Consider the following 9,603-nt stretch of genomic DNA (forward strand, 5'->3'; position numbering starts at 1 on the left):
TATTTCCACAGAAAAATTTTGTGAAAGGAATATTTGAAAACAAGAATTAGAAAAATGTTTATTCAAACACATATTCACTAAATGGACCTAATATTTACAGAAAGTTTTAACATCTAAACTATAGCTAATTACATTAAAGTTAAAGGACAGATAGATACTGGAATTTGCATTGCATCATATCTGGTAAGAGAGTAGACATAAATCATCTTTTAAATCTACACTATGGAGAGTTCAAATTATACACTATTTCCTTCAATCCCTCTTTGAGCAAATATAAAACAGCAACAAAGAATACTAAAGTAAGTTATTTTGAGAGAGTAGCTACTTCAAGTTTTGTTTAAAAGAACATGCACTTAAAAATTCCTAGCACCTTGAAGATTTGGAAGAAGTCTTTTCTCCAGAGGACATTTCTAAAGTACAAGATCAATACCTCCTAAGACATTTAACAATGACTCATCATGCTCAAAACTGTCAGAACATTCACAGTGTTTATGATTTAATGGAATTACTTTTCAAATTACTTCATATAGTAATTGTTATACTTATTAACAATCAATAATTTATATATTCATAATTATTCATGATACTCTCATTAGGACAAATACACTTTCACTCTCAAAGTTTAAGAGTAACATATTTTTTACTCATTCTTTGATATTCACTAGAAATGTGATTTAAATTTTCCAATCTTTTATTTGAAACAAAAATGTTTTTTAACATATAAATGCTTTTCATACATCTTTACCAACAGGATTTGGAAGATTTACACAGTTGATAAGCTTATATATTTCCATATATACTATGATTTTATGCTGTCTTCTGCATGAAAAGAAAACTTAATCTGGGCTTAACAAATAATATCAAGGTGATTCAGGTCCAGATTTATAAGAGTGGAAAGAACAGTTTCTCATTAATCAAATCCAAAAAAATATTTTCTGCCTAAATGATTGAGTTATTCTTGCTCTTTCTTAGTTTTAGTTATTTCATGTTAACTCCAGCAAATATTTGAAATTAATTCATCACATGCAATTTTCACTTCACTTTTTCTATTATCTACTAAAGAAAGGAAGGTGTTAAATGTGCAGAGACAAAAATGGCAACTCTGTTGCCCTGGGGGACTAATATACAAGTTAGGGAGACAGTGGCAAAAACAGCTTTCCTGTTTTGAAGAAACTATAACAGACACACACCCATAGGGGCATATGCAAGCATGGAAAAGTTAGTTCTTATGACTTCAGCAGAGAAATTTAGTTTTCTAAACAGAGTAACATAAAGCTCACTCTTGTGCTGTGTAAGAATATGAGGTATGAATTTACACTATCTTTGTGGCATGACATTTGCCACAGAGAAATTAATGTGCAACCAGTTTAGCACTGCAGAAATCCCTGGAGACCTGAATGCAGCCAACACAAAAAAAAGTGTGGTGAGATTTTCACACTCCAGGACACAGAGGAATCCTATAGAAATACTCCCCTGAACAATGATAAAATGAAACACCAGAGCTTAGCAGTGAAACTGCAAATCAAGGCAAGAAACCTAGTAGCAGGACCACAATCAGATATGATGTAGATGTTGGAGTTATCAGATGAACTTTAAAATAACTGTGATTAAAATATCCACGACTCTGATGAAAAAAGCAGACTTCATGCAAGAACAGATGGGTAATATAAGCAGAGAGATGGAAATGCTAAAAAATAATTATAAAGGGAAATGAGAAGAATTGGAATATATCAACTGAAGTAAAGAATACCTTCAATGGTCTCATCAGCAGACTAGTCAGTGCAAAGGAATAAATCAGAGAGCTTGAGATAGGTCAATGAAATGGAAAAACAGACAGACAAATAAGCAAAGAACAGAACATTCAAAATCTGTGAGACAATTTCCAATACTAAGTACATGGGTAATTGAAATTCCAGATGGAAAAAGGAAAGACTCAGAATAAAGTGGTACGAAAGTACCCAAGAGCATGAAGCAAACAGTAATTTAAGGACTTAGGACATATGGATACTTTCTTCTCCATACACAACATTTTTGTTACCTATGTTAAAATTGCACCCACATAAAAATGATAATGCCATATAAGTCATTAATTGGTGTAATAATAAAAATTCACAAAAGATAAAATAGTGAAAATGAATGAAATATTTGCAGGAACAAAGGCTGAGCAGTATTCAAAATAATGAGATACACTCAAACCATAGAAGAATACCAAGCATGACAAAAGAAGAAAGAGAAGAAAAGGAGGAGGAGGAGGAAGAGGAGAAAAAGGAAGGGAAAGGGAGAAGAAGGAAATGAGAAAGAAAAAAAAAAGACTACATTTGGAGAGATCATATTTAATTTGAGACCATATTTAAATTGTGAGATCATATTTAAATTGTAGATAAGAGAAAAATCTTGAGAGCAGCTGGAGGAAAAAGCAATCTCACCTGCAGAGGAAATATGTTCGAATCACAACGCACTTCTAACTAGAAATCGCTCAGGCAGAAGAGGGAGAAATAAAATATTTAAAGTGTTGAAGGAAAACAATCAAAAACAAAAATACTAACCTCAAATTCTATATCTGGTGAATTATCCCCATAAAGAGAAGAAAAAGCATTGTCAGATAAACAAAAAGTAATGAGTCTATCTCCAGTAGAACCGCCTGCAAGAAATGTTAAAGAAGTTAGAAGGAAATGATTGAGGGCAGACACTGGGATGGACACCAAGAAAGGGAGATTTGGAGAAGTAATAGAAGTAGTAAATCGCATCTCCTATTTTTACACTCTTGATCAATCTAGATGATTACTGTTTAAATCAATACAAGTTACTATGTATCGGTCAGTCTCTGGGTATACAGATATCCCTCGGAATCTGCAGGAGAATGAATCTTGGACTCCTCATAGTTACCAAGATGAGTAGCTGCTCATGTCTCTTATTTAAAATGATTTAGAATTCCCATAAAAAGTATGCATATCCTCCCCTGTACTTTATAGAGTCTGTAGGGTCTTTATAATACATAATGCAATGTAAATGAAATAGTTGTTCTAGTATTGTTCAAGGAGTAATGATGAGAAAACTCCATAGGTTCAGTAGAGTTGAATCATTTCTTTAAAATGTGTTCATCTGCAGTTCAGAACCCAAGGACACAGAGGGCCTTTTCTATGCCTTGAGTGGTGTTCTGTGTATCAATAAGTGATAAATGACCTCGATGCCACAGGGCCAAAGAGGAACTGGAAGTAGCCGTTATTGGCTAACTTTGCAACACATGAGATGGAATCGTGTGATTTGAGGGTGAAATTGTGCTAGTTATAAATGCATATCAAAACATCTAGAGCAACTAATGAATTTTTTTAAAGAAGTATAATCAGTGCACTAAGAGAGGAGATAAAAGGGAAAAAATAAAATGCTCAATTAAAATTAGAGAAGGCAGGAAAATGAGAGTAAAGAAACACAGGATAAATTCAAGAACTGAGTAGTTCAAACAGTGTAAGTATAAATCCAACTGCATCAATACACATTTTAAATATGAAGAGCTAAACATTAAGAGGTTTTTGGGGTGGGTAAAAATTAGTAAGATCTGACTGCAATTAAATGTGAACATTCAAATATATGGCATAAAAAAAGATATGGAGAAATATATGCCATATTAGAACTAATTTTAAAAAATACTAGGTACATAATTTTACAAAACTTAGATTTTAGAATAAGTAAGTTTATTACCAGTGTCAAATGGGGGCATTGTATGACAATAAAGGGTCAATTTTGAAGAAGGTATAGCAATAATAAACACGTATACTAACAACAGAGTATTAAAATGTTTGATAAATAAACTTACAGAATTGAAAGGAAAAATAGAAATATTCACAATCGCATATGAAAAAAATTGGGCTATTGATAATTGTCAGACCCACTGGACATGAAATCACTTAGAGACCCTTAAACTGGATCTAGGGCTCCTTTAGCAGCACATGCACTTGAATTGGAACTATAAAGAAAAAATTAGCAGTGTCCCTGTGCAAGATGACATGACAGTTTGTGAAGCATTCCATATTCAAACAAAAGAAAAACTGGTACATATTGACATTTACAGAATTCTTTTTTCAGTAATAGCAAAATGCGTATTCCCCCGGAGCTTGCATAGGACATTTACTAAGACAAACCATGTTCTGAGCAGGAAAGCACCCAATAATGAGTTCATAAAGACTCCATAGCAAGCCAAGTACTTTTCAGGTCACAAATAAATTGAACTAGAAATCCATAACAGAAAGGTAACTGGAAAATTTTCAGATATTTAGAAATTACCAACCTAGTGTGAAATGACAAAAATGTTAAAAAAAAGTCTCAACAGAAATTAAAATCTATTTTTAATTGCATAAAAGTAAAAATATAACTCACCAAAATTTTGGAAGCAGCAAGAGTGTTTAGAAATAATTACATAGTATTTAATGCACAGAAAATAAAACAAATTCAAAATTAATAACAAATATTCATCTTAGAAATCTATGAATGATTTATGTTCCTGACAAAAAGAAAAAAATCAATATTAGAGCAATGCTTGATGAAATTTTAATCAGTAAAACAACAAAGAATATCAATAAAATCAAAAGCTGGTTATATTAACAGTTTATAAATTAACAGAATGTATAAATTTATAAACTTCTAAAAAATTACATTCTAGAATATCCAAGAAAAAGACTCAAATTATCAATAATAGAAATAGAAAGCAGCTTTGTTACTGGTTACATAGAAAGATTAATGAAAGAATATTTATGATCTCAATGTTCACAAATTTGTTACCTTAGATAAATTAGACAAATGTCTTCAAAGACATAACCTACCAAAATGCATGCAAAGAAAATTGGATAGTATAAATAGTCCAATAAAGTTAATCAACAATCAATGTCTTCCCAAAAACTCCACTAAACTGGACAATATAAAGAAATAACAAATTCTCCAAATGTCTTCCAGAAAATAGAAGCAGAAAGACTATTTCCAAGCTCATTTTATGAAATCAGTATTATCTTAATACCCAAAGTGAATAAAGGAATTGTGAGAAAAGAAAACTACTTACCAATATCTCTCATGATTAGAGATACAGAAGTCTTTAACAAAATGTTAGCAAACTAAATTCAACAACGTATACAGAAGATTATATACCCTGACCCAGAGCAATTTATTCCAAATACTAAAGCTGGTATTATGCTGTAAAAATAATCAATGTAATTGACCATGTCAAGATGCTAAAAGGGAAAGTCATATAATCTTTCTAATCAATTAAAATAAAGCATTTGACAAAATCCAACTCCCATTATTGATAAAAAACTTTCAGAAAATTGGAGCCTGGAATTTCTTCAACATTATAAAGAATATTCCTGTTCATGTTCTATTTAGAGAGGAATACTGGAAATTTTACCAGTACAAATGAGAGCAAGGACATGATGTTCTCTGTCACCATTGCTAACCAATATCATAATGGAGATCATAGATGGTAAGAAAAGAGAGGGGGCAGGCAGAGAGAGATGCTGAGAGAGAGAGAGAGAAAGAAGGAAGTTGGTTAACAGATTGGAAAGAAAAACTAAAAATGTCTAATTTCACAAGGAGAAACAACAAAGTTCACTGACCTGCCTCTAGATGTATTTGACATAGGACATTTTGGAACTGATTGTCTCTCTCAACTGCATTGGGCTTGTATCACTATTGTCCACTTAAAGCAATCAAGAATATCAGCTTTGAGTCTCTTCACTGTCCACCTGTTAATTTGACCATGGAAATTTGACCTTCTCCTTCCTTCCCTGGGGTGGAAAATCTCTACTCTGATATGAAGATGGAGAAATATAAGAGATTTTGGAAAGGACGTTAAAAGACAACATTTTCCAAAATTCTCTTCTTAGATGTACCCTCATCTGTAAAACTGAATTAACAATAGTGTCTACGAACCAGGTGTGATAATCCCAGCTGCTCAGGAGGCTGAGGCAAGAGCATCCCGAGTTGAAAAATCCAGCCTCAGCAATTCAAGGAGGCCCTAAGCAACTTAGGAAGACCCTGTCTCAGAAAGAAAAGGTGGGGGTGTGGTGGGGAAGCAGCTCAGTGGTGAAGAGCCCCTTGGTTCAATGATGCCCTGTACCTAATAATAATAAAAATAATAAAATAATAATAATATCATCTATGTTAGGATAAATTTGAAATAGTCGTCACTTAATAATAAAGTAGAAATGAGTCCGTGTGTTGAAAGCTGGTAGAAATAGAACACTACTGAGATTAATTGCCCGATAAAAGAGCAAATACTGGAATTATTCCTAAAGACAATAGTACCATATGGCAAAGCCATGTAATCTCAACGGATCAGTTTACATCTGATGATGATGTAGAATGAACCAACCTTCTTATGATCCTTACATGTCTTCTGTATCCATTATGTTTGAGAAAGGACAAAGACATACTTTGGTGCTGGTGGCCTAGGTTTTAGAGCTAGAACCCAGCTTCTGGGGAAGTTCAAGCAGGGTGAGGACATTACTGGATAGGAAATGCAACTGGGTGCTTTTGGAGGAAGAGAGAGAAGAGGTGACCTCAGAAGGATCTCATCTACTTTATTTTGGTTCTAAAAGATATGGAGGATGACTGGTCTTTGCCACCACTTCAATTGCCTTTCTTGAATGGTGGTGAGAAATAGGAGCAAAAATGGTCCTTGTACCCTCTTCTCTGCAGGCTGTCCTATACTGCAACCACGAGACCTGAATCAGAACTTCAGATGCAAGAAGCAAACAGGAGCACTTTCCAGATGAGAACATGGATCCAAAGTTCCCTGTTTTCCTTGTGTCCCCTTCTAGCGACTATGGCCATCGTGTATAAATCCAGAGGGTGCTGTATGGACATTGTCAGCCCTTTCTCATGCTCTCTGAGTTAAAAATATGTTCATAATTCTAAAGTAGGACATTCTTTTATTTTTTCTGTGGATTCCTATATCACAGAGAGCTTAGGAAGAAGTCAGCTCTTCACTCTTCATTTCTTAACTAGATGCTCAGGTTGTCAAATCTCCCACCCCTTCACCATCCTTTCTTCAAACTCTTAGTCCTATGATCAATGAAGTTCAAGCAGGGTGAGGACATTACTGGAAAGTTAATCTGGAAAGTTTTTTAGGAACCTGTTCTTTTCTGTTTTCCAAAACACAGCCTCATTGAAATATAAGTTGATGGATAAAGAAGTGCCCATTGTTGATGTGTGTAGTTTGGGCTTCTGCTGACACCCAGAAATGATGCATTCACCACAGCCAAGGTCATAGGCATCTCAGACACCTCCAAATAGCCCTGTGTTCCTTGGTTATTGTTTGGTCTGTGTGATAAACACAATTAACATGAAAACAAAGTTTTGAGTGTGTGATACTTTAGCTTCAGTTCTGCTAAACATGATAAAAAGTTCTAAAGAACTGCTTTGCAGAAAACATTGCTTATTCGAGGACCATATGCTGCTAAGAAAAGAGGACATGTCAGACAGCTTATGGTAGTTATGAAAGGCAAAGATATCTAACCACTTTAATAGGCACTCTGCTGACTGAAAAAGAAAAAAATAGAAGTTTTCATCACAACTGTCTAAGTGTTTGAGTTGATTTAAAGGAATAACCAAACATAGTCTCATGTTGCCAATATTTCAAGTTAAATTTCGAGATTCCTCTGAGCACCAAATTGTAAAAGCTTATTTTACTAAGCCATAATATAGATCTCAATGCAATTGTGCTAAATTACCTATTGCCAAAGGCAGGAGTTATTATTTTAATTACAGCTATGGAAAATACTTTTTCAGTCATCCCATGTTACATAAATACCTTGGTTCCCAAATCTCTCATTTCAGAAAATGAAAGATAGTCTGACATTCATGCAACAGAAACCGATCATACTTGCTGTTTCTTCATGTGACACTTGAGTTGAACTTAGAGAATCTTCACAAAGCATGCAGTTTTTTGTAGTGAGGGTCGAACCCAGTGACACTTTACCACTGAGTTACATCCACAGTTCTTTGTATTTTTTTGTATTTTTAAATTTTGAGGCAGGGTCTTGCTGAGGGTCTCACTAAATTCCTGAACCTGGCCTCAAACTTGCCACCCTCCTGCAATCAATCTTCCCAGTCACTGGGATGATAGGTGATGTCACCACATCAGCTCCAGTGCATGCACTTTGTAAGCTAGTGGAACAGGATTGCTAAATGAGATCCTTCCTTCATTTTCAAGTGCTTTGTTTTCAATAGTCAGGGCTACACTGCTGGCCAGAGTGACTGTTAACATCTGTCAGCCTCCAACTTCTTGGCATTTTATGAAAAGCCAAATGTATAGATCTGATGTTCAAATCACCATCTCTCTCTCTTCCTCTTTTCCTCGCACACACTTTCAATTATCTGATTGGATAAATTATTAGCACTTTTGAATAAGGGGGGAGAACCAGTGTGCTAACGCTGACATCTGGAGTGGAAGTGGAAGGTGTTGATGGGAATACTGGTAGAAAAGGTCTTTCTTTATCACAGCATGGCAGCCAGGAGAACAGGAAGAGACAGACTTGAATGGAAAGAAAATGGCAGGCTCTTGGTTTTCCTGAGGATCACCTATACAAAAGGTAATGGAAAGTCAGGTGGAAACTGACTTTCAAAATATTTTGATTTCGAAATATTAATTCAATGGGGGAGAAAACTTGAGTTCAAAACATACGTTTATTCTCATATTTTGTTAAGCAGAGAAATCACATGGGATTCATTTGAATATGTGACAGTGATATTGCAGATGTGCACATTTTGCGTAGCTACCTTCAACTTGAAGACTGACATTTTTGTTTTTTTTTCTTCTTTTTAAAAATTGTCTTATTTGTTCTAATTAATTATAGGTGGTAGTAGAATGCATTTTGACACATTCTACACAAATGGAGGACAACTTCTCTTTTCTCTGTCTGTATATGGTGCAGAGTCACACCAGTGGTGTAGTCGTGCATGTATAAAGTGTAAAAATGTCCATCTCATTCCACCGTCTTTCCCACTCCCCAACTCTCTTCTCCCTTCACTCCCCTCTGCCCAATCCAAAGTTCTTTCATTTTTCCTTACCCCTACCCCATTATGCATCCACATATCAAAGAAAATATTCAGGCTTTGTTTTTTGGGCGGGGTTGGTTTATTTTGCTTAGCATGATATTCTCCAGCTCTATCCATTTACTGGCAAATAACATGATTTCATTCTTTAAGGCTGAGAACTATTCCATTATGTATATATACCACAGTTTCTTCATCCATTCATTGTTGAAGGGAATCTAGGCTATTTTGAATTGAGCTGCTATAAACATTGATATGCTACATCACTGTAGTATGCTGATTTAAAATCCTTTGGGTATAAACTGAGGAGTGAGTTACCTGGGTCAAATGGTGGTTCTATTCAAAATTTTCTGATGAATCTTTATACTTCTTTCTATAGTGGTTCCACCAATTTGCAGCCCCATCAGCAATGTATGAATGTACCTTTTTCCCCATATCCTCACCAACACCCTATTTTCCTTGGGTTCTTGATATCTGCCATTCTGACTGAAGAGACACAAAATATAGAGTAGTTTTGATTTGCATTTTTCTAATCGCTAGAGATGTTGAACATTTTTTCAT

General features: G+C 34.7%; 1 non-coding gene across 1 annotated transcript; it reads left to right on the forward strand.

The window, feature by feature from the left end:
• The first annotated feature begins 3,929 nt into the window (after positions 1–3,929).
• On the forward strand, positions 3,930–4,034 carry LOC124993824 (U6 spliceosomal RNA). Its single transcript, XR_007110345.1, has one exon. It is a non-coding gene; the product is annotated as a U6 spliceosomal RNA (small nuclear RNA).
• The last annotated feature ends 5,569 nt before the right edge of the window (positions 4,035–9,603 follow it).

The sequence above is a fragment of the Sciurus carolinensis genome, chromosome 9 (genome assembly GCF_902686445.1).
Source record: "Sciurus carolinensis chromosome 9, mSciCar1.2, whole genome shotgun sequence".
Taxonomy (NCBI): Eukaryota; Metazoa; Chordata; class Mammalia; order Rodentia; family Sciuridae; genus Sciurus; species Sciurus carolinensis.